Raw genomic sequence first — 11,155 nt, forward strand, 5'->3', positions numbered from 1 at the left:
CCATGACTGCAGCAGTAACTCTAACAGGAAAATCTAAAAATGCAATAACTGACTGGTACAATGTGTGCTGTGAGGTGTGTGGAGCCATAGTTTATCATGAATGACAAGGGAAGATCATGGGAACAAACGATAACCCCATTCAGATTGACAAAGTAAGATTTGCTGGTCAAAAAAATACAATCAAGCAAGAATGCTGAATGGGGACAACAGTCCTTTCTTCGAAGACAATGATGCAGAACAAAGAAACAACAGGAACCATGGACATAGAATTGATGGGCCATGGGTTTTTGGTCCCAAACAAGGCTCAGACTGTCGATACTTTTGTGTGGAAACTTTTTTTGTATTGTGACATTCTTGTGTTCTTGTGCTGGTCACTTGTCATCATGACGTACTGACCCCTGGATTACTTGACTACTGATTTTCGTTGTCATCTGACAGCTGGTCGCTGTGAAAACTCAACTCGTGCGCGACGCTGTATTACTGCTAAGCGCTCCTGTATCATCCTCGCCTGTGAGGGTAGCCAAAATAATGGCTAGCCCAGAGAGGAAGATAATGACCGAGACAAGAATCCGAGAGCTGAGATCGTCCTCGGACTCGGACGCAAATACACACAACAAAAAGAAACCAATAGCAAAGAGATGCATAGCGGCACCAAGCCTCGAGGTCAGTGATGCGAAGGAAAAACTAAACTTTGCAGCAGCAGCTGGAGGGAAAAAGAAAGAAATAGACTGAGAAAACTTAGATGTGTTGGATCAGCACATCACAGGATCGGGTTCGGAAACCAAAATGGTGCAACCCAAGGAGACACAGGAGGACGTTGAACGGAGGATGGTAGTCTTCAAAACGTTCAATGTCAAGGAGAAAAAGGTGGGATTCTCAACAGAGAACCAAATAGAAAAGTGCCTCGGTCCCATATGGCTGGGTTCCTTGCCCTACTGTGTAATATTAAATTTGTAAACTTTATATTGTAAATACTGTAGACATATTGTAAATACTAATACGTTTTAAGCTACTATACTCTATATGTTTGTCTGTATTTGTATGTCCCCTCTATGTAACACCTTAATGGCGAATTTTCATGAAATAAAGTAGCTTTCTTATGAAACACATGGTTCCAGGTTCAGTCCCATTGCATGGCACCTTGAGCAAGTGTCTTCTACTATAGCCTCGGGCCAACCAAAGCCTTGTGAGTGAATTTGGTTGATGGAAACTGAAAGAAGCCCATCGTATATATGTATATCTATATGTATGTATGTGTTTGTGTGTCTGTCCCCCCAACATCGCACGACAACCGATGTTGGTGTGTTTACGTCCCCGTAACTTAGCGGTTCAGCAAAAGAGACCAATAGAATAAGTACTAGGCTTACAAAGAATAAGTCCTGGGGTCGATTTGCTTGACTAAAGGTGGTGCCACAGTCAAATGACTGAAACGAATAAAAGCGAGATTCAAAATTAGACTGCTAGCTGATGCTCTGAATCAGAAGTTCAGTCAGTTTGGAGACTGTCAGTAGATGAACAGATAGTAAGATACTATGGAAAAAGCTCTCTAAAACAATTTATAAGGGGTAAGCCAGTAAGATTTGGTTTCATGCTTTGTTGTGCCTCTAGTGGCTATTGCTTTAGAATGTATTTATATATCAAGGAAAGAAAAATTAATCCTGCTTCCAATACCAAGAACAATGACAGTCTAGGTTCAAGAGTGGTTTTATCAATGACCTATTACCTAGGGAACCCCAATGATCATGAAATTTATGTTAACTTTTCCTCAAGTTATAATCTATTTGCACAAATGAAATCCTTAGGAATCAGAATCGTGAGTTTAGTACGTTCAAACAGAACATCCAGATGTCCCCCGAAGGATGACAAATCCCAGAAAAAGGAAAATCATGGATCCTATGTCTACAACTTTGAAGAAAAAGAAGAATTCTTTCTTTGAAATGGCATGACAACAATGTTTTCACAATTGCAAGCAATCATCAGTCTGCCACTTCTGTTGGAAATGCTAAAAGATGGTCAACCACATAGAAAGGAAATATTTGTTCCTCAGCCATTTCTCATATCTGAGTATAACAATGGGGAGTGTGGACCACTTAGACTGGCTTATCCAAAGGTATCGCATCTTTGTTACATCTAAGAAGTGGTACTTTAGTCTTTTCACAAATTCCCTTGATACCATATTGGTTAATTCCTGGGTTGTACATTGTTTTGCAAATGGAAATACTTTGACATTATTAGATTTCAGGAGGTCAGTTACACAAGCTTATTTGGAGTTATCCTCAGATTCTGATCCCAAAAATTCGGTACGGCCAAAGGTATTTTCTTCAAAAGTAATACCAGAAATTAGATTATCTACTACTGAATATATTCTTGATGGAACAGAGGGAGGGAAAGAAAGAAAATGTGTCTTTTACAAAAAAAAAAAAAGTTTCAAAACAATGTGTAAAATGTAATGTTGGTCTTTATATAGGTGAATGTTTCAACAAATGGCATTCGAAGTAATCTGTATTTAGATTGTTCTGAAAAATAATTACTTTCTATTCTTTTTTTTTTCAAGTAATATGCATATTATTTGAATTAATAAATAAATAAAACAGTGCTTTTTTATTTTTATTTTCCTTTTTGAAATCAAGTATTCTACTTTGAAAATCCTGTCTTTTTGAACAAAAGACCCTATATGCACATGGTCCTAAAAAAAGACCAAACTAAAAATGTACTTTTTTTCTTAGAATATTGTAATAAATTTTTTTTTTTGTATATTCAGTATCAGATAAAGTTGTATAAAAAGATTTTTGGTAATAAATTAAAGAAAAAAATTTGGGCACTAATGAGTTAACTTTCATCTTCAATAAAATAAGTGCCAGCCATGTACTAGGTTAGATTTAATGGACTATTCCCAAGATAACCCAGTTGTAGCAATACAACTGGGTTATTCCATATCTGAATGCCCAGTTTCAGAAAAATTTCCCAGGTCATCCCCTCAGATCCCCCTGCTCAGGTTACTGCTCAGAAATGATCTACTATATGCTAAGTAACAGGAAAAAAATTGTGGTTGCTTTCTCTAGTGTACATATTGAGATAAAAATACTGAAAAGAAGCATATATTTCCTGTGTGTTTAATTCTTGGCAATTTTCAGAGGCCTGTAGATGGAAAAATATAGATATTTGAACTCTACAGAAAAAGTTAGCCCCAAACACTTGTTTCCAAAGTTGTGCTTTATTAGAGGAGAAATGGTTGTCTCAAGTTTTTCCAAGAGGCTCATTCAGAAAAAATCTATAATTAAGTAATATTTTAAAGACCTACAATTTCAAAACTATCTTAGATATTGACCTAATGCTTGATATTTTTCCATCGTATAGGTACAGGAGCTAGTATGAATTTTTTCGGGGGGATCTGAGGGGTGACCTGGGTGATTTGACATGGAATGACTCAGTTACTCTTATTAACATTACCAACTTGTGAAAAGGGAATCTTCACTCATAACAGGAATACTTCAGTTGAGCAACTGGAAAAGTATGGGAAGCATATTGTTGGACCAGGTTTACATTTTTCGTCTAAAGAACAAACCAGGAAAGGATAACACATAACAGCTGAGAGATGCCTGAAAGGAGTGTGACCTACTATATAACACCCAAAGAAATGCAACCACTACAGTTTAGTGGAGTCTTAAGCCACAGCGAGGTGGAAGCAAAGATTTCCATGACAGCAAGGTGATTGCATAATATGTCATTTTTCTAGCTGTTGTTGTGGTAGTGGGTTCCTCTCTCTACTTAAGAATTACTGTCTGGAAAAATATCTGTGACTAAAAGAATAATGATAACACAAAGACAAACTCCTCAAATTCATTGTTGTTTGAAAGGACAACAATGAGTCCATGGGACACACAAAACACAATCCAAAACTACAAATCTACACATGAAAAGGATGGGCTTTGAGAAAATCATCCAAAAATTACCAGTGGAAAGATTTTGGATACAATTGATAAGTTTACCATGTCCACTAATAAGGGATTGGTGTCTGTTTCTTCAGTCCAAAATAAGTTACCTTTCTCATTTTCTTCACACCTCTTATGCTGGTTGTATAAATACAAATGACTTGGTGTCAGCTTGAAAGCAAGGACACTTACTCTATGACCCTAGATCACTGTTTTGGGGATCAAATTTTGGCACAAGGCCAATAGTTTCAAGGGAGGGTATTAGTTGATTTCATTGATCCCAGTGCTCAACTGGTACTTATTTTAATGACTTGAAATTAAGAAAGGCAAAGTTGACCCTGGTGGAATTTGAACTCAGAACATTAAGATGAAATGCTACTGAGCATTTTGTCTGGCATGCTAATGATTCTGCCAGCTATTTGCCTTGACCTTAGGTCACTGTATTAAAATGTGATAAATGTCAGCAAGACTACTATTTCTGGGAGACATGCATCTTCTGAGTGGTTATGAGTTTTATACTTCTTTTTGTTGGCCTTGATCAAATTTATGGCTGTGTTGTTTCGTAAAAGACTGGATTTAGAGACAAGCACTATCTTCTACACTGAGGCTGCAACAGTTGCAGAAACTCTTGCACAACATTGGTCAGAAGGAGTGGTCATTTGCCAGACATCTATTTCTACAGCTCATCTCCTTGACTGAGCAACAGTTCTGGTTCAAGCAGAACCAAAGTTGGACACCCAGCATCTGGAGTGTTATCAGGTGCTGATTGTACTCTAGAAATGTAGTTAGCAGAACATCAACTTTTGCTTTACAGAAAGGATTGTCAGCAGATATGAATGGCAATAGATTGGGGTTAATTCTGGACATCAAAGAAGAAAAATTCTTTTGATAACCTCTCAGATCAGGTGTTATGAACAATTTGCTAATGTTCTTGGTCAGACAGTACTACAGAGAGCATTGGCTATTCAGGTTAAACTCTACAGGCATAGTCATGTTGGAGCTATCAACAACTGTTTGCATTTGAGATGCATGCAGGACAATATAAATTTGAATTTGTTTGGTGTCTATGCATTGCTGTTCAATAGTTGTTACTGCATGTTGGATAAATCCAGCTATCTGTTGAGCTTATTGTGAGCATCAACCCATCACATTTTGGCTCAGAAAAGAGTGTAGTCTTTCTCTGCTTTGTGGCTATGGGGAAGGATATTTGTGGCAGGTGTGCTTCAAAAGCTTGAGAACAGCTTGTTTTTTCTCTATGCTTAAACTGATCAAACCCCTATTAACTCTTTTGAGAGAGAGCTGCTACACTCAGATTGATGTGGTTAAACAGATATCTTAACATATCTTCCTATGTTGTATTATCTTTGTAAACAAAAGGCTCATTCAAACAATGTTATTTATTTCCCACTCTGTGTAACCATAACTAGGCTGTTTGTTTTGCTATTGACTGGGAGATTATTACCTCAGTTTAAAACAACTGCGGAAATGGTAATAGAAATGGCATCCAACAATAAAAAAGCTCTTCTCCATGCAGGTGTGGCTATATAGGCACAGGTATGGTTGTGATAAGAAGTTTGCATCCCAACCATATAGTTCCAGGTTCAGTTTCACTGCATGGCTTAGGCAAGTATTTTCTACTATAGCCTTGAGATGACCTAAACCTTGTGGATATATTTGATTGATGAAAACTGAAAGAAGCCTGTAATGTATATATACATATGTGTGTGTGAATTTGTGTCTGTGATTGTCTCCACCACCACTTGACAACCAGTGTTGGTGTGTTTAGGGATCTTCAACTATGCAGTTCAGCAAAAGAAACTGATAGAATAAGTACTGAGCTTAAAACATAAGTACTGGGGTTGATTTGTTCAGTTAAAATTCCCTAAGGTGGTGCCTAGCACCAGTCTAATGATGGAAACGTTGTCATGTGACCCAGGCTGATGTCAGTGTTGCATTACTGGCACCCATGCCAGTGGCATGTACACAGCACCCTTTGAATGTTAGGCAATATGCCATGTTTGAGAAAACCCATCAAACCATGTGAAATTGTAGTTGTGGCTGATGCCAGTGTTGCAGAACTGTCACATAGAAAGTACCTTCAAACTTTGGGCCTCACAGAGGCAGTGACAAGTGACTGAGACCACTGGCAATATACTGTGCTTGAGAAGACCTGTCAAGCCAAGTGAGACCATAGTTGTGGCCAGTGACACTGTTTTGTAACTGGTACCCATGCTGGTGGCATGTAAAAAGCACCCACTACACTCTTGGAGTGGTTGGTGTTGGAAACGGCATCCAGCTATAGAAACTATGCCAAATCAGATTTGAACCTGGTGCAGCTTCTCAGCTCATCAGTTTTCAGTCAAACCGTCCAACCCATGCCAGCATGGGAAATGGACATTAAATGATGATGAATTCATGGAAGTGTTTTAGGGTTAGGTGAGATGACTTGCAGCATTTGTTCTGTTTCTTTGAATTCTGAGTGCAATGCTTTTAATGAAACTTTATTCACATTAACCCCTTTTGTTACTATATTACTGTTGAAATACTCTACCTTTGTTTTGGTTAATTTAGGAAATATTGACGAAGTTAATTAAATAATTTTGGCATTGTTAAGTTGGTGTTTGTATCATAAATTAACATGACGGAAAGTTTTAATTAGATCATATGGCTATGTGGTAAGAAGCTTGCTTCCCAACCATATGGTTTGGGCAAGTGTCTTCTATAGCTTTGGGCCAACCAAAGCCTCATGAGTGGATTTGGTTGACAGAAACTGAAAGAAGCCTGTCATATGTATGTCTATGTATGTATGTCATCATCATCATTGTCTACTTTCCATGCTGGTATGGGTTGGATGGTTTGACTGAGGGCAGGCAAGCCAGGAGCCTGCACCAGGCTCCAATCCAATGTATATATGTATTTGTGTGTGTGTCTTTGTGTTGGTGTTTGTCTCTCCACCCACGTCACTGCTAGACAACCAGTGTTGGTGTGTTTACATCCCCGTAACTTAACAGTTCAGCAAAAGAGACTGATAGAATAAGTTCTAGGCTTAAAAAAATAAGTCTTGGGATTTAGTTTGACTAAAACCCCTGAAGGTGGTGCCACAGCATAGCCACACTCAAATGACTTAACCCTTTTGTTACCAACCCGGCTGAAACTGGCTCTGGCTATTTAGTACAGATGTTTTGTTTTCATGAGTTTTGAATTAAAATCTTCCACCAAACCTTAGTCACAATTTATGTTCCTAACACTAGCTGAATGATAGCTAAGTTACTTTACTAAATTCTTTGTTATATTTTAAATTAATTAAAAGAAACACAGAGCATCTCAAAATAAATACAGTAATGAAAGGGTTAAACAAGTAGAAGAATAAAACAAGAAGTTTTTTTTATCATAGAACCTAAGGCATTCTCAGGTGGGTTAGTATCAAAAGAGTTAAGCCTACTGCATTCAGATTACACTGTCAAATGCAGTGCTTATTTTTTCACACTGTTTTGAATTAATCATATATTATTTTGTATCTTTGCTCTTTCAATGATGTGATTTTTTCAATTTTAGAATGACATTGTAGGTTAGGTGTGAGAGGCTGGATCTGACCAGTTTGAACATAAAACTTGTTGAATATTTGGGCTGCATATGGTCAGTTTAAATGCTAAAGGGTTAAAGCAGTAGCCTTTCCCTTGAACCACCTCAAAATCCTGTCCTTGTGGTATGGTGGCTTGCCTGCTTCAGTGACTCCAAGAGCTCCTTGTAGCCCCTGCCCCATACTGCACAGGTCAACGGCTAGAGGTCAGACTAATATAGATCACCTCTTCCCAGAAGTCCTTTCTACTGTAGGCACAAATTGATTACACGAACCCAGTGCTCAGCTAGTACTTATTACATCAGCCCCAAAATGATGAAAGGCAAAGATGACCTCAGTAGAATTTGAACCCAGAAAACTCAGAACTTAGAAAGGAATGAAATTCCACTAAGCATTGTGCTAATGGTCTGCCACTGAACTGTACTGCACCTTGGGCAAGTGTCTTTTGTTACAGCCCCAGTTTAATCAAAGCTTTAGGGGATTTGATAGAGGAAACTGAAAGAAGCCTGTTATGTATATATATATGTGTGTGTGTGTGTATATCCTTGTCTTGGCATCACATGATGATTGTAAATGAGTGTCACTGTCATATAAGTGATGCTATTTGTTTCCAGTCTTTCTTAGAATAATATCCGGCATGGTAGGTATTATCTTGCTTGGAAATAGGTTGGCAACAGGAAGAGCATCTGACCATAGAAAATTGACCTCAACAAATTCAAATTCTGTCCGACTCATGCAAGCTTAGAAAAGTGGACATTAAATGATGATGATGATGCAAAGCACATCAGTAATTCTTTTATTTGACCTCCTGTGTATAACGAAGTGAAAAAGATTGAATACTACTGTTCAAGACAATCACTTGCACTGCTAGATATGGCAGATGATCTTCCTCAAATTATTTCATACTGTTTTATAAAGAGAAAGATCATCTTCGATGATTTAGTCCAGGACAAAAGACAGGATGATCATAGCTTGAATGCCTTTGATAATTTGGTCAGCTCAACCAGAACTCATCTGGGTTATACAATAACAATAACAACCAGATGAACTCAGACATAAACAAATGCAATAACTGTTGCAGGGCAGCCTTTTACTTGGTTCTATGGTACTTTATTTACTCGAGCATCCAGGTCAGAGGATAAAAGAAAGCCTTAGAGACTTGTGCTGTGGAAGAGACAGTATGAGGAAGGTGTTTGAAAGGACAAAGGCATTTCAAATGCTCTCTATCTTGTCATTTTTAATTTCTTCTTTCTGCTCCTTCTTTTACTTTTCTTTGTGAATTCTCAAGATGTATTGCAGGCAACTAAATGAGCAGAGTGGAGAGTTTAACCATTTCTGATTATTCTATCAAATCATCATCATCATCAGTTAACCCTTCAGCATTCAGATTACTCTGTTAAATGTAACGCTTATTGTTTTGGATTAATCATGTACTACCTTGTAGCTTTGAGATTCCATTAAAGTGATTATTAGTCTTTAGAAAGACATTGTAGGGCAGATATGAGAAGCCAGATCTGGCCAGTTTAAACATAAAATGGCTGAGATATTTGGGTTTCGAACCAAATTCGACGACTGGCAGCCATGCCAACCTTCCTTCATTGGACTCTAAACTCTGCTTGCAAAGACCTGTTGGGGCAAGTGAAATCGAAATCGAACCAAATTCGATGACTGGCACCCGTGCCAGTGGAGCGCTTACAGCTCCATCCAAGCGGGATCACTGCCAAAGCAGCTGTCTGGCTTCTGTGCCGGTGGCATATAAAAAGCACCATTTGAGTGTGATCGTTGCCAACGTCACCTTACTGGCACGTGAACAAAACATTCGAGCGAGGTCGTTGCCAGTGCCGCTGGACTGACTCCTGTGCAGGTGGCATGTAAAAAACACCATTTGAGCGTGGCTGTTGCCAGTACTGCCAGACTGGCCCTCATGCCGGGGCACGTAAAAGCACCCACTACACTCTTGGAGTGGTTGGTGTTAGGAAGGGCATCCAGCTGTAGAAACTCTGCCAGATCAGGTTGTAGCCTGGTGCAGCCATCTGGTTTGCCAGTCCTCAAATCGTCCAACCCATGCTAGCATGGAAAGCAGACGTTAAATGATGATGATGGTGATGACGATATGACTGTTTTAAACACTAAGGGGTTAAAATAAAAAAAATCAATGTCATAATAGGGAGATAATTCAAGTCCAGAGGTGCAGGATATCATTATCATCATCATCGTTTAATGTCCGCATTCCATGCTAGCATGGGTTGGATGTATGACTGAGGGCTGGTGAACCAGATGGCTGCACTAGGCTTCAATCTTGATCTGGCAGAGTTTCTACAGCTGGATGCCCTTCCTAACGCCAACTACTCCGAGAGTGTAGTGGGTGCTTTTACATGCCAGTCAGGCGGCACTGGCAACGACCTCGCTTGAATCTTTTACACATGCCACTGGCGTGGGTGCCAGTAAGACGAAGCTGGTAACGATCATGCTATGCTGCTGGCAAAATTAGTACCATATGCATTCTTTCACCATGATCAGGAGCAAGGAAGCTATCTAATCTTCAACAAAAAAAAAAAGTCTGATACAGAATCCTTCCAGATCATAACAACATGATGGAAAACAAGCAAAAAAAAAAGCAGAAATAGATATTAAACTAATAATGATAACGAGTGTGACTAGCAGTATTCGTAGTCAATATGGTGGTAATGGCAGTGGTGGTGGTGGTGGTGGTGGTTTGGGATGATAAAGCTATACCAAAAGACGACTGCTGTGGAGTAGTCTTGGTTTAAATGGAATGAGCTCTCAACATATATATCAACTTAATTGATATTGAAAAACAGAGTATTTATTTTTATTGCAATTTATTATCTGGCAAACTTGTTATGACATATTAGGAAAGAAAGAAAAACAGTAAAAAACAAAAAAGGAAACTAAACTATACAAACTTCCATGCTCTGTTCACAGTATACCAAATATGGTCATAGTCTTTACCAAGCTTATGTGGAATGGCAGTTAAGTTTACATTCTTTAATGACATCTTACATCATCCTCATAGCCATCATCATCATCATCGGCTGTCCACTTTCTGTGCTGGCATGAATTGGACAGGTTGTCATAGTCCAAGTCAGTTCTTATTTGGAGTTACTGCCCCCCCCCCACCTCCTTATAAAGCTTTTATACTATTTTTTTTCTTTTATTTCTGCCTTTAGCTAAAATTTATAACACTTAATCATACAGCTTTTTGCCTTTTAAATGGAACAAAACAACAAGAAATATGATGCTATGAACAGTCCCTTGACCTGCTAGAAATAGAAGACAAATCTCATTCATATCACACCCTACCATCATTGTCATCATTATCATCATCATCATCATCATTAATGTCTGCTTTCCATGCTGGTATGGGTTGGATGGATTTGACAGGTAACCAGCAAGTTTGCAAGGCTATGTTGAGCTCTACTGTCTTTGTTGGCATGGTTTCTATGATTGGATACCCTTCTTAATGCCAACCTCTTAGCAGAGTGCATTGGGTGTATTTTATGTAACTTCAAGATTGAAAAAGAACAGGGAAGAAGGAAAAGGAAAATGTTCTCACTACTCAGAGGAAGTATTTTGGAGAAAGTCAATATGGGTGACCTTATCTCAGGAAGTGAAAGGATAA

The sequence above is a fragment of the Octopus sinensis genome, linkage group LG6 (genome assembly GCF_006345805.1).
Source record: "Octopus sinensis linkage group LG6, ASM634580v1, whole genome shotgun sequence".
In the NCBI taxonomy this organism is placed as follows: Eukaryota; Metazoa; Mollusca; class Cephalopoda; order Octopoda; family Octopodidae; genus Octopus; species Octopus sinensis.